We start from the raw sequence: 12,759 nt of genomic DNA, 5'->3' as shown, positions 1-12,759 counted from the left end.
AGTCGCTCAGACGTGTCCGACTCTTCGCGACCCCATGGACCGTAGCCTACTAGGCTCTTCCGTCCATGGGATTTTCCAGGCAAGAGCCCTGGACTGGGTTGCCGTTTCCTTCTCCTTAGCTTATTTAATCACTCTAAATTTCCATTAATTTATTTGCGGGCCATCGATGTAGCAGAAAATCCAGGGTACTTGGTTCACAATTTATTCACTCATTTACTCCACAAAGACGTCCCGAGTGCCTACTGTGTACTTGCTGTAATGCTGGGGACACTGGTCTGAACAATAAAGACGTGTGTTTGTGTGTGTCAGAAATGTTTCCTGGACGACTGCTGGGCTGAGACAAGAAGGACGAGGAGATGCTAGGAAAGGGAACAGGGCAGAGGGGTTGGAAGAGAAAAGCCTTGTAGAGCAGAGGAAGAGAAAGTGCAGGGTCAGGAGGGCACATATCAGTGGGGAAACACTGGGAAGTGGGGACAGATTAAAATGATGTATTAGCGTTGGGAAACCAGCTTAGTGAGTCCGGCTGGACTTTTCCCTAAAGGCATTGGTACAGTCATTGAACATTTTTAATGAGGAGAGTGGTGTAGTCAACTTTTACGGGAGAGAAGGAGAAGGAATAAGGTAAGTATCCAAATGAGAGATGATGGTTACCCATACTACCAGTGGTAGGGAGGGTGGTGATGGAGAGAAGTGTATGGCCTGGGGAATATATAGAGGTTGGGATGATTATGGGAGTGAGGGAGAGAGACGGTTCTAGGTTTCTGGCTCCCATAGTTGAATGAATGATGCTGCCACAGGTGTTACAAAGCTAACACAGAGACTTTCTTCAGATGTCCCGCCATCTTTGCTTGTCTGTTCGTAGTTAAAAGGATGTCATTTGGGGCTTGTGGTGATTGATATAAACAGCATACTGAGCTTAGTCCTGATGATCTTCAAGGCAGATAATCTGGGTAAGAGGAAGAGTCTGCGGCAAGTATTGCCTGTGGAGGTCTAAGGCTCCCTTTCACTCCGGCCGTTGCAGAATTAGAAGCTAAAGAAAATGCTGAGCACTGAGGCGAGACACCACCAGATTCATCACTTCAAACACTATCTTGCCATTCTTGTCAGTGGTGTTGGTCCTGGCCCCAAATCCCCAACCTCAGATCAGTACAAGTTCCCTCCTTCTTCACTGCTACCACACAAAGCTGAGGGGAACATCTCCCCACACACTCAGGAGGAGACCTTGTTTCCTACTTCAGAAAGGAAATTAAAACTGTTAGTTAGGAATTCCCACAGCCTTCATTCACTCCCATTTTTACCTCCTTACAGCTGACATAGGAAAAGGAGGGGCCCTATATGCTGTTACTCCTGGAACCTTGCACATCAATTTTCTCCTTCCCCATGTGTCTTCAACATCCTCATTTCTACTGCTTCTTCACCATCAGCGTACAGTCCAGTCACTCCCACTTTTCTCCTCCAAGGAGAGGACCATCAGTTCAGTTCAGTCGTTCAGTCGTGTCCAACTCTATGCAACCCCATGAATCGCAGCATGCCAGGCCTCCCTGTCCATCACCAACTCCCGGAGTTCACTCAGACTCACGTCCATCGAGTCAGTGATGCCATCCAGCCATCTCATCCTCTGTCGTCCCCTTCTCCTCCTGCCCCAAATCCCTCCCAGATCAGAGTCTTTTCCAATGAGTCAACTCTTCACATGAGGTGGCCAAAGTACTAGAGTTTCAGCTTTAGCATCATTCCTTCCAAAGAAATCCCAGGGCTGATCTCCTTCAGAATGGACTGGTTGGATCTCCTTGCAGTCCAAGGGACTCTCAAGAGTCTTCTCCAACACCACAGTTCAAAAGCATCAATTCTTCGGTGCTCAGCTTTCTTCACAGTCCAACTTTCACATCCATACATGACCACGGGAAAAACCATTGCCTTGACTAGACGGACCTTTGCTGGCAAAGTAATGTCTCTGCTTTTCAATATGCTATCTAGGTTGGTCATAACTTTCCTTCCAAGGAGTAAGCATCTTTTAATTTCATGGCTGCAGTCACCATCTGAAGTGATTTTGGAGCCCCCCAAAAATAAAGTCTGACACTGTTTTCACTGTTTCCCCATCTATTTGCCATGAAGTGATGGGACCAGATACCATGATCTTTGTTTTCTGAACGTTGAGCTTTAAGCCAACTTTTTCACTCTCCACTTTCACTTTCATCAAGAGGCTCTTTAGTTCCTCTTCACTTTCTGCCATAAGGGTGGTGTCATCTGCATATCTGAGGTTATTGATATTTCTCTTGGCAATCTTGATTCCAGCTTGTGCTTCCTCCAGCCCAGCGTTTCTCATGATGTACTCTGCGTATAAGTTAAATAAGCAGGGTGACAATATACAGCCTTGACGTACTCCTTTTCCTATTTGGAACCAGTCTGTTGTTCCATGTCCAGTTCTAACTGTTGCTTTCCGACCTGCATACAGGTTTCTCAAGAGGCATACTCACTCTCAAATCCCACATCCTCCTGTTTCCCCTGAATTCAGCCCACTCAGGCTTTCATGCCCACCATCCCATAACTCACCATCCCAGCACTAACTCAATGGACATGAATATGAGCAAACTCTGGGAGATAGTGGAGGACAGAGGAGCCTCACATGTTGCAGTCCATGGGGTCTCAAAGAGTTGGACATGACCTAGCAACTAAACAACAATAACAATAATTCTGTAAAAATGGCTCTTTACTTGTCCGTTGCTGTCATCCTCTTCTGGAATATATGTTCCACATCATTACATTCTCTTCTGTTAAACCACCACCGGCTAGGCATGGCTTTATCAAAAAAGACTCACAGACTTAGAGAATGAACTTAGGGTTACCAGGAGAGAAGGGGGAGAGGGAGAGTTAGGGAGGGAGGTTAGGATTGACATGTACACACTGCTATATTTAAAATAGAGAAGAGTCAGACACGTCTTATCAACTGAACAACCACCACTACCACCAACTACGACCTACTGTATAGCATCAGGAACACTGTTCAATATTATGAAACAACCTAAACGAACAAAGAATTTGAAAAAGAACAGATTACATGCATCAGTTCAGTTCACTCACTCAGTTGTGTCCGACTCTTTGCAACCCCATGAACCGCAGCACGCCAGGCCTCCCTGTCCATCACCAACTCCCAGAGCTTACTCAAACTAATGTCCATTGAGTCGGTGATGCCATCCAATCATCTCATCCTCTGTCGTCCCCTTCTCCTACCAGCCTCAATCTTTCCCAGCATCAGGGTCTTTTCAAATGAGTCAGTTCTTCTCATCAGGTGGCCCAAGTATTGGAGTTTCAGCTTCAACATCAGTCCTTCCAATGAACACCCAGGACTGATCTCCTTTAGGATGGACTGGTTGGATCTCCTTTGCAGTCCAAGGGATTCGCAAGAGTCTTCTCTGACACCACAGTTCAAAAGCATCATTTCTTCAGCGCTCAGCTTTCTTTATAGTCTAACTCTCACATCCATACATGACTACTGAAAAAACCACAGCTTTGATGAGACAAACCTTTGTTGGCAAAGTAATGTCTCTGCTTTTTAATATGCTGTCTAGGTTGGTCATAACTTTTCTTCCAAGGAGTAAGTGTCTTTTAATTTCATAGCTGCAGTCACCACCTGCAGTGATTTTGGAGCCCAAAAAGATAAAGTCTCTCACTGTTTCCCCATCTATTTGCCATGAAGTGATGGGATCAGATGCCATGATCTTAGTTTTCTGAATGTTGAGTTTTAAGCCAACTTTTTCACTCTCTGCTTTCACTTTCATCAGGAGGCTCTTTAGTTCTTCTTCACTTTCTGCCATAAGGGTGGTGTCATCTGCATATCTGAGGTTATTGATATTTCTCCTGGCAATCTTGATTCTAGCTCATGCTTCTTCCAGCCCAGAATTTCTCATGATGTACTCTGCATATAAGTTAAATAAGCAGGGTGACGATATACAGCCTAGACGTACTCCTTTTCCTATTTGGAACCAGTCTGTTGTTCCAAGTCCAGTTCTAACTGTTGCTTTCTGACCTGCATACAGGTTTCTCAAGAGGCAGGTCAGGTGGTCTGGTATGCCCATCTCTTTCAGAATTTTCCACAGTTTGTTGTGATCCACACAGTCAAAGGCTTTGGCATAGTCAATAAAGCAAAAGTAGATGTTTTTCTGAAACTCTCTTACTTTTTTGATGATCCAACGGATGTTGGCAATTTGAGATCTGGTTCCTCTGCCTTTTCTAAAACCAGCTTAAACATCTGGAAGTTCACAGCTCACATACTGTTGAAGCCTGGCTTAGAGAATTTTGAGCATTACTTTACTAGCATGTGAGATGAGTGCAATTGTGTGGTAGTTTGAATATTCTTTGGCATTGCCTTTATTTGGGATTGGAATGAAAACTGACCTTTTCCAGTCCTGTGGCCACTTCTGAGTTTTCTAAATTTGCTGACATATGGAGTGTAGCACTTTCACAGCATCATCTTTTAGGATTTGAAATAGCTCAACTGGGATTCCATCATCTCCACTACCTTTGTTCATAGTGATGCTTCCTAAGGCCCACTTGACTTTGCATTCCAGGATGTCTGGCTCCAGGTGAGTGATCACACCATTGTGGTTATCTGGGTCATGAGGATCTTCTTTGTATAGTTCCTATGAAGACCTACAAGAACTTCTAGAACTAATACCCAAAACAGATGTCCTTTTCATTATAGAGGACTAGAATGCAAAAGTAGAAAGTCAAGAAACACCTAGAATAACAGGCAAATTTGGCCTTGGAGTACAGAATGAAGCAGGGCAAAGGCTAATAGAGTTTTGCCAAGAGAACACACTGGTCATAGCAAACACCCTCTTCCAACAACACAAGAGAAGACTCTACACATGGACATCACCAGATGGTCAATACTGAAATCAGATTGATTATATTCTTTTCAGCCAAAAATGGAGAAGCTCTATACAGTCAGCAAAAACAAGACCGGGAGCTGACTGTGGCTCAGATCATGAACTCCTTATTGCCAAATTCAGACTTAAAGAAAATAGGGAAAACCACTAGACCATTCAGGTATGACCTAAATCAGATTGCATGCATGTGAGTGAAAGTCGCTCAGTTGTGTCTGGCTCTTTGCATCCCCATGGACTATACAGTGCATGGAATTCTCCAGGCCAGAATACTGGAGTGGGTAGCCTTTCCCTTCTCCAGGTGATCTTCCCAACTCAGGGATCAAACCCAGGTCTCCCACATTGCAGGCGGATTCTTTACTGGCTAAGCCACAAGGGAAGCCCAATTACATGCATACGTATAACTGAATCACTTTGCTGTATACCTGAAATCAACATACCATTGTTAATCAACTGTACTCCAATATAAAATAAAAAGTTAAAAAAAAACAAAACTGACCAGTAAGATGTGAGTAGAACTGGATCATGTCCCTCAAAAGAGAAGCTTCTCACTGTCTACTTCCTCTTGTTTCTTGCTCCCTGGAAAATGGCCAAAAGAAACATGGACTAGGAAGGGAAGCCATGTATGAAGGAGGGCAAAACTGCTCCATTAGTCTAAGTCCTAGGCCAGTTCGGGGAGCTGAGGTTCCCTCCTCCCTTGGATCAGCCACAGAGTTCTGGACCATCACACAAGAGTAAATGAACTCTCTTCTATTAAAAACTACTGTTTGCTCAGAACTGTTTGTTACAGTGGCTTATCCTATTCCCTAAGTAACACATGGGGGTTCTATATGCTTTATTCTCTGCTTGATCTCCACAACCTGAAACAGTGCACAGCACAGAGCATGTGCTCAGTAAAATCTGTTGAATAACAGATTTTATAATAATAATTATAATATATAATATATAATAATATATTATATTATATATTATATTATATATTATTATATATATTATATATATTATATATTATTATTATATATAATATATTATATATTATAATATATTATATATAATAATATATAATAAAAGATACTAAAGTAGTATCTTTCTCTGATCCACGTTCCCCTCTTGCTATTATCTTTTTCTCTCCTTTTTTCCATCCAAGCTTTTGTGAAAGTGCGTTCTTCTCATATTGCTCCCAGTTCCTTTTCCCTAAAGTCCCTATACGAATGTGACCCTTTTCTCATTATGCTTAAAATTGATTCTCCTCCACTAAACTGTGTCTCTTGTGAGGAAAACTGAGGAACGTCTCTTAGAAGCTGCCTGCTATCCATGTCTTCTTCTCCCTGCCTGCTGTCTGGAAAATGGCAGATGGTATTTTTCTCGTAGGTAGATGGCGCTAGAGGTAAAAAACCCACCTGCAATGCAGGAGACATAAGGGATGTTGGTTCCATCCCTGGGTCAGGAACATTTTTTGGAGGAGGGCATGGCAACCCACTCCAGTATTCTTGCCTGGTGAATCCCATAGACAGAGGAGCCTGGTGGACTATAGTCCATAGGGTTACAGAGAATCAGACACAAGTGAAGTGTCTTAGCATGCACTCAAGTGAACTTTTAGCATAGAACTTTGAATTTCTTAGAGTGCCTGACTACATAATATGTATTCAAAAATATTTACAGAGTACGAGAATGCACTGTATTTGTTGGAAGAGGAAACTGTATCAGGGAATTTAACAGACTGGTCTGAGGTTACACTACCTGCCTTCATCAAACATTTATTTTTATGATGCCAGAGTTGCTGGTCTTAGTGTTTGTTTTGTTTATTTAAACTTCTGTAGCCCTAACAGGTGGGGAAGGCAATGGCACCCCACTCCAGTACTCTTGCCTGGAAAATCCCATGGATGGAGGAGCCTGGAAGGCTGCAATTCATGGGGTCGCTGAGGGTTGGACACAACTGAGTGACTTCACTTTCCCTTTTCACTTTCATGCATTGGAGAAGGAAATGGCAACCCACTCCAGTGTTCTTGCCTGGAGAACCCCAGGGACGGGGGAGCCTGGTGGGCTGCCATCTATGGGGTCGCACAGAGTTGGACATGACTGAAGCAACTTAGCAGCAGCAGCAGCACTAACAGGATGTTCTTCTTTTTAAGCTCTTTTATTTATGTTGTGGTGATTCAGCACAGAATTTTTGGTTGTGGTTTTAAACCAATAAAGGAGAGCAGTTGAAGATTGCTAATTTCCTTCTAATTTACTGCTGCCCTAGGCAGCAATTCAGCAGCTATTGGAATATTCTGTGGAGCCTATGACTGGATAATCCCAACTCTCCTTATTTCCGCATGCACAAAATCAGTCTATACCTGGGAGAAGCTTTTACTCTTTAGGCACCAAGTGAAAATTAAGGCCCTGTGAACATGGAATATGGCTTAGGTAATCGTTTTACAAAGGTCGAGGATGTGAAGATCCGAGACATCTTAGAATAGTGGTTTTTAAGAAGTATTCTAGCACACTTCTAAATCGATTTTGTAAAATAATACACTTACCATTTTTTTGGATTACACATAATATTGTCATAATACATTTACAAAGTTGTCAAGGGTATGATTTTTAATACATTTTTAAAGTTTATGTTGTAAATAAAATGGTTATATCAAACTTTGAATGTATCCAGTGAAATTTAAATACCTTAATGAAAGTTTCTATCATTCATTTAAAAATTTAGTAAATAAACTATTCTTTAATTGTAGGAAACTTTATATTATTCTACTTTTTCTTCTTGAGCTTTTATTTCCATTTTATTGTCTCCCAGTAGATTATTTATGTGTTTGATAACAAACAATTATATAGCTTATACTATGTGTCAGAAGGGCTTTCCAGGTGGTACAGTGGTAAAGATTCCACTTGCCAATGCAGGAGACACAAGAGATGCAGGTTCCAATCCCTGGGTCAAGAACATTCGCTGGAGTAGGAAATGACAACCCACTAAACTATTCTTGCCTGGAAAGCCCCATGAACAGAGGAGCCTGGCAGGCTACAGTCCATTGGGTTGCAAAGAGTCAGATATGACTGAGCGACGGAGCGCACAGGTACCAGAAACTTCACAACACAGGCTCATTGAACACTCTGTCTCAGGTTGGGCGCTGTGGCAGCCATATTCCAAGATGGAGATTAGGATGTAGGATGCTTACTAGGGAGTATTCTTGAGATAAACACTTGTGAAAGAGAGGAAGAAAATGCAGGGTTGGGCAGAGGGAGAAGCTGAGCTGTGATTTAATACCAATGAAGGCCTCAGCCAATCTGTGGGAAACTTTGGAATGGGATTGGCCCTTCAGACTTGTTTCCAGTTGGGAGAAGGGATCCAGACCTTTCAGTATGACTTTGAATGAGGCAGTTTTCTTGGCAAGGCAGTCCTCAAGGAAGTCTGAGACCTGTGGGCCAGATTCTGGCATCACACCCAGCAGCTGAAGGAGCAAGTCATTCATTACTGAAGGCGGACTTCTGGGTGCTGCATCAGAGAATTCACGGCAGTCTCATGAGGATGAGACTGAAAATCAACCCAAGTTACAGATGAGAAAACTGAGGCAGAGAGAAGTTCAATAAATTGCCTGAGATCTCTTACGTGGTGGGGCTAGGATATGAACACAGACCATCTGGCTCTACCACTGTGCTTCTAACCACTGGCCTGTGCATGTGTGCTCAGTCGCTTCAGTTGTGTCCGACATTTACGACCCTATGGACCACAGCCCGCCAGGCTCCTCTGTCCACGCGATTCTCCACACAAGAATACTGGAATAGGTTGCCATTTCCTTCTCCAGGGGATCTTCCAGACTGGGTTAGTTTATTAACCTCTGTTTTAGGGGGAAAAAATATGCAAAGATAGAGGATACACTCATGGTTTACTGTTATAGGAATAAAACAACACCAGATGGAATAAACATAATGACCCTAACCTTATATTTTAAAGGCTAGAGGGAGCTGTGCCAACATTTTAACAGTAGATTTCCCTGGGTGGTAGGTTTAAAGGTGATCAGTATTCTCTTTACTATATTTTTGTGTTTTCTGAAATAAAAAATGTAAAACATTTTTAATGAGAAAAAACTCAATGAAGATTATTTTAAAGAGCATTGTTGGAGGGATTAGGATGCTAAATTCAGTAATGACAAAGGGGTACTTCATAATCCAATACTCACAGAATGAAGTCAGAAATGATAAAGTTCAAGCAGCATGCAGAGCACTTTATCAACGGGGGTAGTTTTAGGACGATAACTGCAACACCGGCCATCCTCATGTTTCCTGCTTTTCTAGTTGTCTCTTCACCCGGTCTCTGTCTCATTTGTGGGTATCCTGGTCTTATGGATTGAATTTTGTACTCCCTCCCAAATTGACATGGGGCTTCCCTTGTGGCTCAGTGGGAAAGGCTCTGCCTGCATGCCGATGTGGGTTCAATCCCTCGGTAGGGAAGGTCCCTGAAGAAGGAAATGGCAACCCACTCCAGTATTCTTGCCTGGGAAATCCCATAGACAGAGGAACTACAGTTCATGGGGTCGCAAAGAGTTGGACATGACTCAGTGGCTAAATAACAACAACAAATTGATATATTGAAATTCAAACCCCCAGTGTGATGATATTACGAGGTGGGGCCTTCCTGAGGTAATTCGGTCATGAGGGTGGAGACCTCAAGAGTGGGAGTAGTGCCCTTATAAAAGGGACCCCAGAGAACTCTCGCCTCCTTTTTCTGCCAGGTGAGGACACGATGAGAAGTTGGCATTGAAACCCAGAGGAGGACCCTCACTGGAACCCGACTGTGCTGACACCTCATCTGAGACTTTCAGCCTCCAAAACTGTGAGAAATAAATTTCTGTTGTTTAGAAGCCACCCAATCAATGGTAATTTGTTACAGCAGCCCCAATTGACTAAGAAATTGGGCTCGCCCCTTCTGATGAGCACTGAAGCGCTAATGTGGCAGCCATCAACATTACAATCAAATCCCAGGCCATCTCTCTGCCCGATCTCTTCTGATCATTGGGCAGGATTTGAGTAAATCACAGTAGTGCTTTTGAAACAGATAAGGTGTTCAAATTCTGTTAATTTTTATGCTCCCATAGCTACTGCCCTAGTTTATTCAGGTCTTAATTTTTGCTCACCCAAACAATAGTCTCCAAACTGGTTTCTGGCTCCCCTGTTCCCACCCTTTTACTCTGAACTGCTGATCTTTCTGAAGCGTATCTCAAGTGTCTCTCTTATTAGAACCCTTCATTGACTCATGTTTCCTACAGACCAAGATCCAAACTCCTCAGCATGGAGTTAAGATGTCAACATTGTAAGTCTTCATGGTGGATGAAAAAGAAAATTTGTATTTTCAATGGATCAAATTAATTTTAGAATTACCTAAATACAATGAAGTCCAAAGCAGTTGTAAAAGTAGGTTTCTCTTGGTAAAATGAGAAAAAGATGTCCAGAACCAACACTGAAATTCAGACACATATCTAACTCTGAAGATAATGAGTTCAGGACCAGTGTCATTCTGAGGAAAAGACCAGGTCACTGAAAAATCAAAGCATATCTGATTGGCCTGAGTCAATAATTTGGACTGTTTCTGATGTAATGTACAATGTATGACTATCAGATCAGATCAGATCAGATCAGTCGCTCAGTCGTGTCTGACTCTTTGCGACCCCAAGAATCGCAGCATACCAGGCCTCCCTGTCCATCACCAACTCCTGGAGTCCACTCGGACTCACGTCCATTGAGTCAGTGATGCCATCCAGCCATCTCATCCTCTGTCATCCCCTTCTCCTCCTGCCCCCAATCCCTCCCAGCATCAGGGGCTTTTCCAATGAGTCAACTCTTTGCATGACGTGGCCAAAGTACTGGAGTTTCAGCTTTAGCATCATTCCTTCCAAAGAAATCCCAGGGCTGATCTCCTTCAGAATGGACTGGTTGGATCTCCTTGCAGTCCAAGGAACTCTCAAGAGTCTTCTCCAACACCACAGTTCAAAAGCATCAATTCTTCCGCGCTCAGCCTTCTCCACAGTCCAACTCTCACATCCATACATGACCAGTGGAAAAACCATAGCCTTGACTAGATGGACCTTTGTTGGCAAAGTAATGTCTCTGCTTTTGAATATGCTATCTAGGTTGGTCATAACTTTCCTTCCAAGGAGTAAGCGTCTTTTAATTTCATGGCTGCAGTCACCATCTGCAGTGATTTTGGAGTCCAGAAAAATAAAGTCTGACACTGTTTCCACTGTTTCTCCATCTATTTCCCATGAAGGGATGGGATCAGATGCCATGATCTTCGTTTTCTGAATGTTGAGTTTTAAGCCAACTTTTTCATTCTCCTCTTTCACTTTCATCAAGAGGCTTTTGAGTTCCTCTTCACTTTCTGCCATAAGGGTAGTGTCATCTGCATATCTGAGGTTATTGATATTTCTCCCGGCAATCTTGATTCCAGCTTGTGCTTCCTCCAGCCCAGCGTTTCTCATGATGTACTCTGCATATAAGTTAAATAAACAGGGTGACAATATACAGCCTTGACGTACTCCTTTCCTATTTGGAACCAGTCTGTTGTTCCATGTCCAGTTCTAACTGTTGCTTCCTGACCTGCATACAGATTTCTCAAGAGGCAGTTCAGGTGGTCTGGTATTCCCATCTCTTGAAGAATTTTCCACAGTTTATTGTGCTCCACACAGTCAAAGGCTTTGGCATAGTCAATAAAGCAGAAATAGATGTTTTTCTGGAACTCTCTTGCTTTTTCTATGATCCAGTGGATGTTGGCAATTTGATCTCTGGTTCCTCTGCCTTTTCTAAAACCAGCTTAAACATCAGGAAGTTCATCAGGCTTCATTGCTGAAGCCTGGCTTGGAGAATTTTGAGCATGACTTTACTAGCGTGTGAGATGAGTGCAATTGTGCGGTAGTTTGAGCATTCTTTGGCATTGCCTTTTTTTGGGATTGGAATGAAAATTGACCTTTTCCAGTCCTGTGGCCACTGCTGAGTTTTCCAAATTTGCTGGCATATTGAGTGCAGCACTTTCACAGCATCATCTTTCAGGATTTGGAATAGCTCAACTGGAATTCCATCACCTCCACTAGCTTTGTTCGTAGTGATGCTTCCTAGGGCCCACTTGACTTCACATTCCAGGATGTCTGGCTCTAGGTCAGTGATCACACCATCGTGATTATCTGGGTCGTGAGGATCTTTTTTGTACAGTTCTTCTGTGTATTCTTGCCATCTCTTCTTAATATCTTCTGCTTCTGTTAGGTCCATACCATTTCTGTCCTTTATCGAGCCCATCTTTGCATGAAATGTTCCTTTGGTATCTCTGATTTTCTTAAAGAGATCTCTAGTCTTTCCCATTCTGTTGTTTTCCTCTATTTCTTTGCATTGATCGCTGAAGAAGGCTTTCTTATCTCTTCTTGCTATTCTTTGGAACTCTGCATTCAGATGTTTATATCTTTCCTTTTCTCCTTTGCTTTTCACTTCTCTTCTTTTCACAGCTATTTGTAAGGCCTCCCCAGACAGCCATTTTGCTTTTTTGCATTTCTTTTCCATGGGGACGGTCTTGATCCCTGTCTCCTGTACAATGTCACAAACCTCATTCCATAGTTCATCAGGCACTCTATCAGATCTAGGCCCTTAAATCTATTTCTCACTTCCACTGTATAATCATAAGGGATTTGATTTAGGTCATACCTGAATGGTCTAGTGGTTTTCCATACTTTCTTCAATTTAAGTCTGAATTTGGCAATAAGGAGTTCATGGTCTGAGCCACAGTCAGCTCCTGGTCTTGTTTTTGCTGACTGTATAGAGCTTCTCCATCTTTGGCTGCAAAGAATATAATCAATCTGATTTCGGTGTTGACCATCTATGTATAGATGTCTATGTATAGATATCT

At 42.7% G+C, this 12,759-nt stretch overlaps 1 protein-coding gene across 3 annotated transcripts in view; it reads right to left on the bottom strand.

Moving 5' to 3' along the window:
• The window catches only part of MIOS (meiosis regulator for oocyte development), a 135,862-nt gene that overhangs the window by 36,031 nt on the left and 87,072 nt on the right, over window positions 1-12,759 (bottom strand). The gene's annotated exons all lie outside the window — the stretch shown is intronic.

The sequence above is a fragment of the Bubalus kerabau genome, chromosome 8 (assembly GCF_029407905.1).
Source record: "Bubalus kerabau isolate K-KA32 ecotype Philippines breed swamp buffalo chromosome 8, PCC_UOA_SB_1v2, whole genome shotgun sequence".
Taxonomy (NCBI): Eukaryota; Metazoa; Chordata; class Mammalia; order Artiodactyla; family Bovidae; genus Bubalus; species Bubalus kerabau.
The sequence above is the reverse complement of the archived record's forward strand: the minus strand, read 5'-3'. Positions and strand labels throughout refer to the sequence as shown.